The sequence below is a fragment of the Pangasianodon hypophthalmus genome, chromosome 2, assembly GCF_027358585.1.
Source record: "Pangasianodon hypophthalmus isolate fPanHyp1 chromosome 2, fPanHyp1.pri, whole genome shotgun sequence".
Taxonomy (NCBI): Eukaryota; Metazoa; Chordata; class Actinopteri; order Siluriformes; family Pangasiidae; genus Pangasianodon; species Pangasianodon hypophthalmus.
In genome coordinates, this window is record NC_069711.1 from 30,923,768 (window position 1) to 30,938,759 (window position 14,992).

Here is a 14,992-nt window from a genome sequence, read left to right on the forward strand (position 1 = left end):
ATGAGAATTGCTCATGTAAACCAAAATATTCTATGAAGTAATATGAGCTCAGGAGCTCAGGTTAAGATAGTTGCCTTTGTATCCTAATTAATATTTTGGACTATTCGTTTTCCATTAAAAGTAGCCAATACAGAAGTTTCAAATCATTTAGTTCATTTTTCTGATACTTTCAAAGATTTGTTACAAGTTGGAGTTGGAGTCTTGTGAAAATGTTCCAGAGGTGGGCTAGCTGTACAGCCGTTGGTGTGAATCTATAAAACTTGGGTTTCTCCAAACTCAAACAAAAGGTGTTGGAGAACTATTACTTCAACGGTCTTTCCTAAAGTGTCATTAATGAAGAAATCCAGTGATGGACTTGAGATGACCGATAAATGTAGGACAATTTTAACTACCAATCATATTCACTATGTATTTACTAATCAAAAGAAATAGCTGTCAGTCATAAAATGGCTGTTATCACACTTTCACCATGTGCTTGTGTTTTAGTTCTGGTTCTGGTCCCGTTTCCACCCTCATCATTGGTATTTCCTGGATCTGGGCTCCTAGTGTCCCAAAAAATGCATTCATCTTATGCCCTTGTGCCCAAGAAGTATGCATTGACTCGATACAAGAGACATGAATCACTGTGGGAGAACATCAGTAGGTTCCTGTTCAGGTAGAATGATCTACAAGGGACTTCCACTGCTCCAAATGCCACCAGCGAAAACCACAAAGGGTGCTCGCATCCTTGAGTGGGTTTCCAGTAAGCTGCGTACCCTGTCTCTCTTGATGCCAGTCTTTGACTCTGTAGACTTTCCCTGTCATGTCTGCTGGGGATTCTGCCACCTTTCAATGGCCTGGAATATTCCCTCGCCTGTCTGATCCTTCAGTGCTATCTGTACTTCCTAAGCCTGCCGAGAGTGAGGGGTGAGATTTGTGCTCAGGAGTAGGCAGAGAAATGAGTAGCCCTGACTAAGAATAGCCATTTCTTTTGACCACTGCAGAAAATGAGACTCTTCAGAGTTCTAACTGTGGAGGGTGAAGCTTTTGACATAGAGATACCCATGATCACTTCAGAATGGCCAGCACCAACACTCCTCTGGTCCTGACGAAGTTCCTGCTGCAGAACTTTCACCAGAACCTTCGCTTGTTTGGTTTTTTTTACTCATTTGTTTGATTCCTGAAGATGCCCCAGACATTTGTAACTGGCTATGCAAGAGAACAATTGGTCCCGCTTTCGGGGAGGGAAGCATGGTGATCCTTTCTCCCTTATTGATAAGAGCTGTTCTAGCCAGACCATGGAGGTCTGTTGGTTCTTGTATACAAAATAGCTCAGGCAGTGCTCCCTTCCAGTCATCTTCTGTTGTCTTATGATGTTGCATGTGCCTTCATGTTTTAAAGGAAGCATGGTTTAGCCAGTTAGTTAGATATTATATGACAAGGTAGACCTTACTAGTGGGTAGAATTTGGGGAGAAAATTGGTTTAAATTTTTTTTAAAAGTGCAAAGTTGGTGTTACATATGTTTCAAAGTGCAGTAAAGTTTACTATTTTGAAAGAGGTTGGATTATCGAGTTATGCATAATATAGAAATAGGCACATTGATGATTACCTGTGGCTAGCAGTAAAAACATCCATTTGTCAGCTAGCACTAATATGTCTAACCCGGTCATGCCTAATAAGTGTGTTCTCAATGAGTGGTCCCAGCTGAAGCTAAAGTTCCAGGCCAGGCGATGATTTTGACTTCCAGCGATGACAGAACCTCAACACTTTTCCCAGGCTGTAAACGCTTTCCGAAATGTTTCTGCAGATGCTGTGAAACGGATCACTTTGTAACTCGACGAGCATGAGGCCGCCACTCCCTCCAATGCTTAAGTGTCCTCAGGAGACGGCGTGGTGGAGCGGGGCGCTAAGTTTTCCTCTGAGGAGAAAAAAAGAAGCAAGGGAGGAGGAAGGAAAAAAAATAGAAATATTTTTCAAGTGGAACCCAGTGACTTCCCAGTTCTACTTCACCCAAGCTGATCCTGAATAGCTCCCCTGGGAGTGTGTTTACAACGTAATTTACTCTCCTGCGCTGTCTGGAAACAACTGCTTCATCTTCAGCACCCTGTCAAAGACTGCTCATTTGACAAATGCTCCTTTTTCTTTCCACAGCCAAAATAAATCGATGAAATGATGGAATCTCAAAAAAAAAACAATTCTCCTTTAGACAGGCTTAAAGACGACAAAGGCAAAGACAAGATATGGCGTATATTCATAAACCCTCTTGAGATGTTTGGAATGCACATCATGGAGTTACTCCATGGTCTTCCAAACACAGGCTTGTGCTAGCTTGTCACAGGTGTTGTGTTATATTAATGCTCCGGAGCTCCAAGAATGACGTCCTCCCTTAACAAGATGAAGAAGTGCTGTAATTTGAAGACTTGTGTTGTGGAGGGAAATGGCTATTTTGCAGGAAATGTAGTGAAAAAAGTGCAGAGCTGCCCAAGCTGAGACAGAGCCATTCATCAGGCTCCTCAAACACACACATATCATTATAGCGTGGGAATGTACTTACAGAACACCTCATATTCACTCCCATACAGTCCATGAACTATTACTCGCCAAAGCGATGTTGAAAATGACCTCAGAAATGTGGAACAATTTACCCATGGGCTATGAGACTCCATGTTAGCAACAAGAGACTAGGGGATTACTGACACTGGAACCTGGTTCTGGAGTATTTCAAGTTTTAGTCTATGTGCTTTGACATACGGTTGGTTTCTCTGTTTTTACCCTGCACTGGAATGCTTAGTTGCGACAGAATGAAATGCGTTTAGTCGATGACATTCCATGACTATGATAGCAAATTTCTGCTTGCTTAGAAGGCAGGAAATATTCTGAAACCAGAACAGGAATTGGTCAAATGAGTTAGAACAATACACTAAAGCCAAACCGGACCCATTAAAATATCATAATATCACACATAGTGGCAATCCATCAATGAAATGTTGCTCGTAATGGATTGCTCTTGTCCTCTGGCCATTTGTCCAGACTCGCAAAGATCTGGAAGGTCTCAAGAATGACAGAACTGGCCAAGAGAGTGTGTATCACTCTGGATAGTGATTTACAAACCACCACGGAATGAGTGCATTCCAGGAATATATTCTTTCATGAACCCCATCAATTTTTTCAACTCTGTTGGATCACATCTCCTGTATTGGTTGACCCACTACAGAAGGAAACCAAACTAAAGCCAAGCAATTCAATTCAATTCGATTTTATTTGCATAGTGTTTTAACAATGGCCTTTGTCACAAAGCAGCATTACAGAAATATATAAATTCAGGATATATTTTATCCCTAATGAGAAAGCCAAAGGTGATGGTGGCAAGGAAAAACTACCTGAGATGATATGAGGAAGATACCTTGAGAGGAACCAGGCTCAAAGGGAACCATCCTCATCTGGGTGACAACGAATAGTGCATTTACAAATAATTCCCTTCTATAACTGTGTACTACATGGTCAACAAGTGCAACTATGCAAACAGGAAATTCATTATAAGCTTCCCCACAACTTGGCACAGGTCATAATGGTGCATAAATTTCATGATAGTGGAAAAATGAAACAGTGGGTACCGTTGCCACCTCAAAGCTCCAAGGTCCCCGGTTTGATCCTGAGCTCAGGTTACACTCTTTGCAGAGTTTCCCCATGTGTGCATGGGTTAGGGTTATGTTTTTATATCTTGGTGGGCTTGGAATGTCCCCTTAAGCACAGCAACATCTCACAGTTTTGATCTTGTGGGGAAAGATTTAGCTTTGGCACAGTAATAATTATGTCAGTGGAAGGTCCTTACAAGGACAGTTCATGAAAATGTTTTAAGAGGCACGGTTTGTTAATTATTGTGACAGATCTTGATCGTAGTATCAACCTTTTTTTTGAAGGTAGGTAAAGAAGACAAGTACACGTATTTCATTTATTTTTTTATTTCATTTTAGAGAAGAACTCTGGGATTTTGTAACTACTTACACACATGAGAGTGCATAAATTTTGTATGTGTATGTGTGTTTTACTTTCATATATGCCCTTGTGCGTGTGTGTGTATGTGTGTGTGTGTGTGTGTGTGTGTGTGTGTGTGTGCGCACGTGTGTGGTTAACGTGCGTTAAATGCTCCTGAATTCGATTAGGTAGGATTAGAGTTGTAAACTCTTCGCTCTGAAAGCAGCTCTCACCTGGATGAGCATTTTGCCCGCTTAGCGTTGGCATGAAGGAGGGGCACAACGATGGACTACATGCCTACCTGCCACTTCATCCCCACTACTTTGCTTCTTTAATCTCTCCTAATGCTAAAGAGAGAGAGTGAGGTGAAGTATGAAGAGATTTGTGTCTATTAACAGCGCTGCTGACTTCTGCAAAACGTTCTTTCCACGTTTTCCACTTGTCCTTACTCTTTTTTTCCGAAAGCAGACGGTGTGTATCCAAGTGCGTTCTTGTGTGTTTGCGTGTGTTCCCCGGTGGCACGGGCAGCCATGCAGCACGGCAACAGCATGTCAGCGTCGCTACGACAACCACTCTCCTGACGACCGAAAAAGACATCCGTCAATGTCTTGTTGGCGCGCGATTCCTGCGCAGGGATTTGACGCTCGCAAGGATTCTATCCACAGGCCTAATCAAAAAGCTGTGGCTGTGAAACAGAGAAAGACAGAGAGAGAAGGAAGAAGAAGAGAGGGAGGGAGAGAGTGAGAGAAATAGAAAAAGTTATAACAGATGACAGAAGAGTACAGCGTACAACAGACTGATGGTTGGAGAAGAGGTGTGTCCAGTGGGACATCAAATAAGACCAATGTTTGATTCCTCAGATAGCTCTTTATCTCTTGCTTTCTCTTTCTCTCTCTCTCTTTCTCCTATCTAACAGTGAATAATATTCTCTCGTGGTGAATTAGGTGAGGAAGCCGGTAGCATCACCTTAGAGGAGTCGAGACGATCGCACCTCCTGTAATGAGCTCCTCCAACTCCGAAATAGCAGGCGAGCCCCCTGCCATCTGAATTACTCATTCACAGTTAACTCGCGTGAGCATGTGTGTGTGTGTGTGTGCATGTGTGTGTGTGTGTGAGAGTGTTGAGAGACAGGACGACCAGGGTGCCATGGAAAATTCTTGATGAAAAGAGAAATAAAGTAATAATTAGGGCATGACAACACCTGCTTTAAGTAAGACAGAATATTATTCTCTTTAAACACACAGCATTCATATTAAATGAAGGCTGTGAGAGGAAGTACATTGAAGTGTGTGTGTGTGTGTGTGTTCAATTGTAATTTGCTTACTAGTTCTATTTCACTGTATTAGCCATTTTAAGTTATGGCTATTTCTCCATCCAGTTTTGCTAGATAGTTAGCCAGCCAACCTGCTAGCTAGGGGTCAGCGATGTGACATATCATATCATGATACTCAGAGTAGAGGTCGGTGATATGGCCAAAAATTGCTATCATTCAAATATATCCAAATATTTTTTTCTATGTTGATCAATCACGATAATTAGCACTATTAGTATAGAATTTCATAACTGTCACATGTTTTAAAGAGCATCCTTCTACATAATGCCGACTGAATAAACCAAATGTTTCTTGGTGTTTAAAATATTGAACATTATATACATCCACACAGCATACAAAATATTATACAAATTTATATGGAAGAACACTTCTTTCTCCACTGTACGTACTGACGCCATCTCTTTTAGCTAGGAAATCAGTTACAAGTCGCCATCTATGATGTGGAAAAATAAGGGACAGACCATAATTTTAGCATAATTTGCTTCTATGCATTTATTATTGCAGTATTTCAACAACATCTAGAATCATAGACATTATTTACATTGATTGGATCATTGAATTAAAAAAAAACAAACTAAGAAACAAAGATGTCTAAATAATGAAGTCTATACTATATATTACAATTCATAAATATGATATATTTAAAGGTTTTTACTTCATAAAAGTAGTAAAATTAAAAATAAAAATATATTAAAAAAATAAAAATATATATGTATATATATATATATATATATATATATATATATATATATATATATATATATATATATATATCATATTTATGAATAATAATAATACACAGTAAATGATATACTTTTTCATTACAGTATCCTGTCTCACATTTAGACCTACTTCAAAGTCTCTGGAGCTTTACGGCCAAACTTGTGTTGGAAGAATGCAAGTTGCATTTTTTTTAAAGAACTGCATGACTGATTCTCCATAACCAGGGCGATAATGACGTTGACGTGCAATCCCACACACACACAGTGTAGCCATCATTCTCTGCTCCATAACACTGAGTATGAGCTTCTCTGCTATTTCTTGTGAAACTGCTTCGTGTGGGTTTTTTTTTTTTTTTTGGATTTACTATTATGTTATTCTCTCTATTGTGAAGAATTAGTGTATGTATGAAACAATTATTTCTGTTTACAAAAATCCCTTCTTTGCATCTGGCTGATGGCTGACGTAAGCAGAGTCATTTTCTTTGATCATAGGTCTACCGGTAGAGGATCTTCATAGTATAATGACACATGGAGAACACACTGTTACAGAATTTGGCCAAGGGTATAGAGTAATAAATAATAATCTTAAAAAAAAGCATAGACCAATGAAATCACACTGTATAAAACCAACCTTATGAGAATATTCAAAATGAAAAAAAATCAGCAAAAATCAACTCGATTGACTGTTGTTTAGGAGAAACTTTGTGTATTCACAAATGGTGGAACATATTGGTAATGTTTACAGACTTGGACGGCACTGGATGGTGGCATATTTAGCATTCTGGGATTAACTACACTTCGTCATACCTTAGACCCAGTAGTGCTGTGGCTTTTCTCTGAGACAATGTCACCAGGAGCATTTACTCCACCTTCATCTTCACTTTCAGTCTCGCCATCTTTCCGCAGCTTGCTACTGTTGTTGTTTAGACATGATTCACTCAAGTGGGTGTGCGATTCAGCATGCAGCTTGATTGGCTGCTGTGCTAACTTTACGCATCCGTTTGCTATTTCCGCAAGTTACACGAGAAAACAGGAAAGCAAGTTTATCCAATTTGAATTCTCTCAATTTATTATTAGCACAGAAAACTTTATCATGATACAAAAGCAGATCATTTTATCACCCAGTACTAACTCAAAGACATTTCTACGACACACAACATGTATCAATGTATTTTGCTAACAAACTGCCAGCAAAACCGTAATCTAGCATTTAAACTCTTTTTTTTTTTTTTTTTTTACCTCAGATTAGCATCTTCTTAGGATGAGAGCAAAGAGGGATGGGAGCACTGCAGTGACAGGTGTTCCTGCATTAGCATCTACTGCAAAAGATTATGCGTGTGTGACACTGATTCAAGCAGAAAACACACACACACACACACAGATATAACCATCCCGTAGCAGGATGAAGTGAGGATTAGCAGGTTAGCAGGTATTGCTCCCGGCGTAAGCTGTGTGTATGTAATATGGCAGAGCTTTTTTCTCTCATGTTTCCTGTCACAAGGGGCTGAAAGATGGATAAAGCAACATGTGATGTATTAAATCAGTTACGTCAGACAAACTGAACTGCGTGTATGTGTATCTCTGAGCGTAAACCATCCATTTGTGTGTGTGTGTGTGTGTGTGTGTGTGCCTTTGTAGACACAGAGTGAGCCAATTTTATGTCCACTTGGCTAGTTTTATTAGCTGTTGAGCTAAAAGGTTGTTAGCTTATCAGCTCCACTGTATGCTAAAATGACACTTATACCAAGGTACCTAGCTAAAACACTAATATTAGTGTGATATATATTAGTAGCATATAGTTGCAGCTTTAATGCTGATTAGGTAAATGCAGTGGAAATTTAAATTTTAAATACTCAAATTTGATTGGTCAGAACGGGTTTGACACAGGTTTATATTAATGCGCTTGTTCTAACACTTTATCATTTCTATAGTAGTAACTAATTCAAAGAGACTTGTAAAACAGACACATAATCTGAGACTAATAATAAATGGGTTATGTTGTTATTTAACAAAGAAAGTATAACAAAGTATAATTGTTGATGTGGTGAATTTTTCTGTGATGAGATAGATGTTTAATTAACATTTGTGGAAGGAGTCTCCTGTGTTAACACTTTGTAAAGCTGGTAAACTTTACAAAGTTAAAGTTACAGAAAAGCTGTAACTTTAAGTTTTGTCTTCAGGATGGAGGACTTTGCGGTTTCTGATTTTGTTGTTCGTCTTCTTAACTTCAAGAAAGAGACAAAAAGGAGACTGGCAAGGGAATGACTATTTATAGCTACTATAACAGTAAGTGAGGACTAGAACTAACCTGTTTTGCGGACATTCCACAACTTCAAATGTAATTATAGACAGATAAAACATGCCATGTTTTGTTCGTTAATAAATTAATAAATTAAACTTCCGAATATGGTGTTTTAGGAAAATAAACAAAGTAACCATCAGTGATATTTTCCTTTCAAATCCCAGTATACTATTTAGTTATTTATACTGCATATTAAAGTATTTAGGGGGCTACAGTAAATCTATTAAGTAAATCTTTTAGGAACGGTGTATAGCAGTTTAGCAGTGGAGCTGAAATTGGCTAATCAGCGGTGCTGATCCTCTGTAAGGCTGAACTCCACAGGCGAAGATACACACAGCGCTCCTGTACAACACAGTGTCTTTTCATTAAGAAACGTGTAATCGCTCCAGGAAGCAGCCGGAGGAAAAGTGTTGAAAGCTTTTATCCCACTGGTTTGGAGTGATTGAATCCTGTATTGAGCGGATGGAAGCGTGCAGTGTTTGCACTAGGTGTGTTTGGGAGCGGTGTGAGAGTCCAGGAGTCCGACTGGCCTTTTTTTTCGATCCTTACGTCAGAACGGGCCTGCCCCGATCAATAAGCCTGATTAAACGCCACATCTCCTCCAGCCATCAATATCATATGCTGCGTGTGTATGCGGGACAGCAAATGGCCTCCCAGGATCACGCTGAGGTTTTACAGAAGTGCCATTATCAGCTTTTTATAGTGGATTATATTTTTAACAATTTCATTTCTTGCAAAAATTTTAATTTAGGGTTAGTAAAGTACTTTCTGCAAGTCTTTTTTTTTTTAAGTCTTTTTTATCTCATTTTAAATTATGTGTCCTGACTTATTTTATATTTTAAAAAAGTATAAAAATATAATAAAAAATTATGGACCTGTTTAAGTGAAACGAAACAAAAAAAGCAATTTTATTAATGCAGACATTTAATGCATATTTAAAATGTGTGCACAAACAAAATGTAAAGAAATTAACAAATAATTTATTACTGAAACAACAAATAAATAAGTAATTGAATCACTGAATCATTTCATAAAGAAACAGATTTTTTTTTTTTTAATTTACAGGCAAATGTGTGAAAAAATGCTCTACTTCACCATAAAAAAGTGAACACACCCATTGTTTCCATATAGTGTATTTAAAAAAATTTACGTTAATTTATTTAGGTTTACATTTTAAAAATCAATATTATTGAATAATGGCGATGATCATGATGATAAAATAACAAAAGAGTACAGTGAACTGAAACAGAATAAAAGACAGTGACTATAAAGCTTTTTATTCTTTTTGATTTAAAGAAAATTCACTTAATTTTATTTTATTTCTCTATGTTTCCTTTCCTGCTGCTATGCATTTATTATTGTAATATTTCAACAACATCTACAATCTTAGACATTATTTACATTGAGTGAATCATTGAATAAAAAGGAAATTCTTGGCACTGAGAGAAGTTGTGTGGATGTGGATTAACAGGGGCTTTGGAAACGTGGCCCAGTCAGTCAATAGCTCTACTGCATGATCATCGATTGGCATTTGTAGTGGTGGGAAGAGTAAAGAGGCCCGATCGGGCCGAATTATTGTCTGTGTGTATCACCCACTGCGCTCCAGTCACCAGGCAAGAGAAGATAAATGAGAGAGGATCCAAACGCAACAAGGCAGCCGTTAGTCTTACCTGAGAGCGCCGGAGCTCAGTGACGGACATCAATACCAGGAGAGGAAGACCTGGAGTAGGAAAGAGCGATTAAGAGTGGAATCAGGGTCAAATTAATCACCTGACAAGTTTTCTTACTTTCGGGGCATGTTATGTCATTCACTAGCTTTGTCCATGGCATTTACCTATTTATCTCATTTCAAAATATATAGAATGTTTGATCTTATGCTGCATTAGGCTCATTTATTCCAGTAATTTAAACCCCAAATGGGTGTGGCCTAATGAAAATTTTCAACATGAATCCTACCACTATGCCACCAGAACCACCCAAGAGGTAGAATGTCAACATGGTGTGTGTATTCTGGCTCTGACAGTTCCTCAACCTCAGCTACATCTCTCCAGTACATAATAGGTCACAACTAGAAATAAGATTTTTAAATCCCAACCACAGATTTGTAATTTTTGTTTCTACCTGCTTGTGATATTTTCTGACGGTTCTACGTCCCAAAGCATAAACAAACTCCTAGCCTCGTTTAAAGCACAACGACCCTGACCACGTAGTTACTATGGTTGAATGAACGAACTTGGATTTTGTTTGTTCATAACAGTGATCAATCGTTTCATACCTGACCATTCGCTTGGTGATCCATATGAAAGTAAAAACCTCCAGCACGTGTCCCACATGATCGCAGTCCTGATGCACACCTCTAGTCTAAAGCTTTTTTAATAAAATGAATAGCACGCCAAATAGTTTTATCTATATTTGTATCCTTTTAGAATGCATTATCTGTTCATTTAAAATAATGTATTCGTATTCGGTTACATCCCTACAACACATTTTCTGTCCCTCAGACAGGCGCGATTGAGGAGCTGATGTGTCCCTGTGTCACACATGCACACACTCCTCTCGCTGTCTCTTCTGACACAAGGGGTTCCTCTTAGCGAACAGAAACGCATTGATGCGCATTTATGAGGGCGTCACTATCCGCGCTAACATCTGGAATACTCACGAACAAGCGTGCACTGTGTGCGGCGTTCACACCGCCTTTGTGCCGGCGAATACACGCCTTCCATTCTGCGGCCCGAATGTCACCAATGACACGATTGAGGCGCCACGCAGATGTGTCGTCCATCAGACTCGCTAGCGGCGCCGGCAGCATTCACCTAGTGGTGTAAATTTCGCTTTTGACTTCGTCTCAGGCGCGCAATTATACCACAAACACAGGCGATGCACAGTCTCGCAAAAACCGAGAAGGAGCAGGTGTTCCTCAATGGCAGCTCCTGCGGCCCACCTCCAATTTAAAAAAAAAAATCAAAATAGCACATTGATTCGAGAGCAGACGGGGGTGTTTTGCATTGATTGGAGGTATGGTGGGTCTTATTAAAAAGCTGCCGCATCTCCCTGCGCCTTCGCCAGGGTGTCTGCTACTCCACCGAGTCACGGAATCTATTGATTTATCCTGTTGTTCTTCCATGTCCTCCCAAAAGTGCCGATTCCAGTGCAGCAGTGATAGCCACACGCCAGCTGTAATTTGCGCTAAACGATCGCGGATTCAACAGATCCTGAGTCAATACAGTATCTGGTGTCGGAGCACTAACAGGCATAAACATTTGGTTTGGGAAGAATTATTGGCTGGGAGATATTCCCTGTAGTGCCTAGGGTCAGGGATGAAAGGTGAAGGGAGTAGAGATGTTCATATGTGTGATGGCTTTTAAGCAATACCTTCGGAAATTGAGTCTATTGAGAATATTTAGAATTTCACTACAACTATTTCCTGGTTCTAATCAGTCAATTGCACAGTGACCATGCTACTGTACACAGAGAAGGATGAATGTCATTGACAGCAAATTAGAACTGGACCAAGAGGAAGAAATGTCCAGTTGGCAGCAGGTGAAGCAAATAGTATCGCTTTCTGTCGGGCCTTGAAATTGCACAGGGTTGCCCAGGCCAACTTGTGATAGATTTGTACAAATTCTAGTGAATGTGGTTCATTTTGGTTCCTTTTCACATGGATAAAGTCATAGAAAAAGAAACAAACTCTAAATCCACCCCTTTTTCAACTTGAATTTGCAAAAGCATTGAAGACCAAATCACTGGGGCAAGTGTACAAAATAATTTGGGACACAATTTGAGACATAAGTGTGGGGGGGCTTTGGGGAACTCTAATATGTGTAGACAGGTTTTGGTCCAAAATGTTAACATGTCTGTAAAATCATAATCTCCTTAGTTGCAGTGATCTTGATCTAATACCAATCGCAATAAGATAATCATGGCATATTCTCAACGTCCTGCCTAACCTCGAGACCCTTATCTTTTTCATTTTGAATATTCTCATAAAGTTGGTTATAGACAGTGCGATTTCATCAGTCTGTGCTAATTTTTTAAAGATTATTACTTACCATACTGTATAACCTTGGACAAATTCTCTAACAGTGTGTTCTCCATGTCTGATTATATGACGAAGATCCTCTACCAATAGACCTATGATCAAAGAAAATGACTCCCTTCTGCTTTTGAATCCTATACATTTCGTTGTGTTTTGCTGCTGCCGTTACCAGCGTATTCATAATGATCCCATGAGTTTTGCGTAATCCTATGCTGTCCTCCAATTAGTGGCTTTTAGGTGACTGACGTACAGTGTAAAGATTCTTTGAACATCATCCGAAATTTCACACTTCACTCAGTTTTCTTGGCCAAAGTGAAAGCACTGGACACAAAAGAGCCAGTGAAAGATTATGGCCATGTTCTCTCCGGGACTGCCTCAAGCTCTTGAAGTCCTCGCCATGAGACCACGAGACATCCTTCATTGAGATGGACGAGGCCATCATAAAATCACAGACTATGAATTCCCAAATGAAATGTCACGCTGACAGTTTATAGCGGCGCCCATCTTTGGAGCGACTCGTTAGCTTGACTGCTACCTGCTAGGCCCTGACATAAAGAATGACATCTGATGGAGATCGCCTTGAACGAGCGATAATTTATGCACCGTTTAAGTGTGAGGGGGAGTTCATTTTCAAAACCTTTTTTTTCAGATGTGTTTTTCTTGATGGATGACACTCTTTATTTCACTTTTTCCTAAAGCTTTGTTTGAGCAGGGGGTGGAAACTCAGAATATTTCTGCTCTATTTGCTTTATAAATTCTAAAAGACAGATACCAATTTGTTCGCATTGACACCCAATGACAGGAGGAATAGCGGGTTTGCGTCGAGCCACTTTCCTGTTCCAATGTGGAGGAAGATTGACGGAAATGACAGGTGCCCGAACTCGGGTTCGACTCACAGATACACCCAGATCACTTCATGAATTAGCAGTAGACGGCTCATCACTGCTGCTTGACTGGATAACGATGATCACATAGCGTGGTTGTTCAGTGTGTACTGACCAGAAAATGTGCAAATACTCTCCCTGATGAAAAGTGCACTCACACACTTAGGTACTTGCTAGTCACTGAACAGAGAGAAAGAGATAGTTGCCACAAATGTCCACAAATCATGTTCCTGCTATCAATTACATGATAGCAGCTACAAAGTTATTACCATCATCATTTTTTTATTTCTCAAAGTTATCTCTTAAGACAAAAAAATTCAGTTTGTCATGTTACTGAGCAAGTCCTGGAGACTTTCCCAAGGTGGGAAATCAGCTTTAAGGTCTCGTGTCTGAGAGTCTGAAGAGCTGACACTGGAGACTCCTTCCAAAAATGTGAAATTAACTTAAATCTCCTCACAGAATAAACATAAATCATATATGTAGCTTCTACCTAGTTCTGTTGCCATATGGGGTGTACCTAGCTACATCTCTCAAAAATGTAGCTAGATTAGCTAAGCAGCTAAACTTTTTAGAAATTCTTTATAACTTGATAACTTAATAACACTGCATATTTTTTAAAGGACTTTTATAATTCCACTTAATTTTGTGAAAAACTATTGCAAATTAAAACACTTTTCATAGAAATTGTTTTTTTAAGCTACAAATTCTTTAAATCACAAAATTAATATAAATAAATATATATATATATATATATATATATATATATATATATATATATATATATATATATATATAAATCATTCAAATTCAACACCCGTGAAGCGTTCCTTGCTTATTTGAATGTTAGTCATGCAGAAGGCTAGACTTCAGATACACCACGGGCTCCTTTTAATTTCGCTCGATATTCTTGCCGGTCGTCGAGACGAGATTGGCAGCCCGTCCTGACTAACTTTAGTGTGTGACAGAGCGAAGCCATCTCTCCCATGAGCTGAGGAGCAGAGAGAATACACACCACATCAGGAGGAGGAGAGGAGTGAGAAGGAACAACAAGCAACTGAGAAGCTGACAGGAAATTTTTTTGTTTGTTTGTTGTTGTTGTTTTTTTTTTCCTCCGAGAAGACTCTTGAGGGAGTCCAAAGTATACAGTCCACATCAAATACTCAGCCTGGCTATGTCAAGTTTGTCCAGAGAGTACAAGAAGATAACTCAATCACTGCGATGTAGACACAAAATGGACCAAACAGACAGAAATATAAAGGTTACTGCAGTGTAATAGTGCAAGCCAGAAAAAAGGACCTCTAAATAAAATATTAATGTAAATATAACAATCAAATTATCAATCAATTTCTATCTGATCACCGATCCTTATTATCCTAATTTTAAAATTTCCATTGTGTGTTTTTATAGAGTAACTTTTATAGTCTCCAAAGCATTGACTTATGATGAAGTGGATAAGTCATAAATTTATTAGCTAGCATACATACCAAAGTAAAAACTACAATGTGCCATATTTTGGTTGTTCAGAAACTAGCTAATGTACAAGGTAGGTTAAAAGGTAAACTAAGCTAAAAATATAGCTAATGTAAACGTTAGGCTAATAGGTAAACTAGGCTAAAAGGTAATGTAATAACATATGGTGAGCTAGTTAGCTAGACAAGTGCATTAATCCAGACTAAAAGAAATGAATATGTGTATGATTTTTACCATATTATTTAATATCTACTATGAATTATTCAGCAGCTACAGTGAAACTAAAAGGA

General features: G+C 38.9%; 1 long non-coding RNA gene across 1 annotated transcript; it reads right to left on the reverse strand.

Moving 5' to 3' along the window:
- Positions 1-3,849: 3,849 nt before the first annotated feature.
- LOC113538263 (uncharacterized) lies at positions 3,850-10,860 on the reverse strand. The gene is made up of 3 exons (XR_008300638.1): positions 10,588-10,860; positions 9,983-10,032; positions 3,850-4,640 (listed from the first exon to the last, which is right to left on the reverse strand). It is a non-coding gene; the product is annotated as an uncharacterized LOC113538263 (long non-coding RNA).
- Between the last annotated feature and the right edge of the window lie 4,132 nt (positions 10,861-14,992).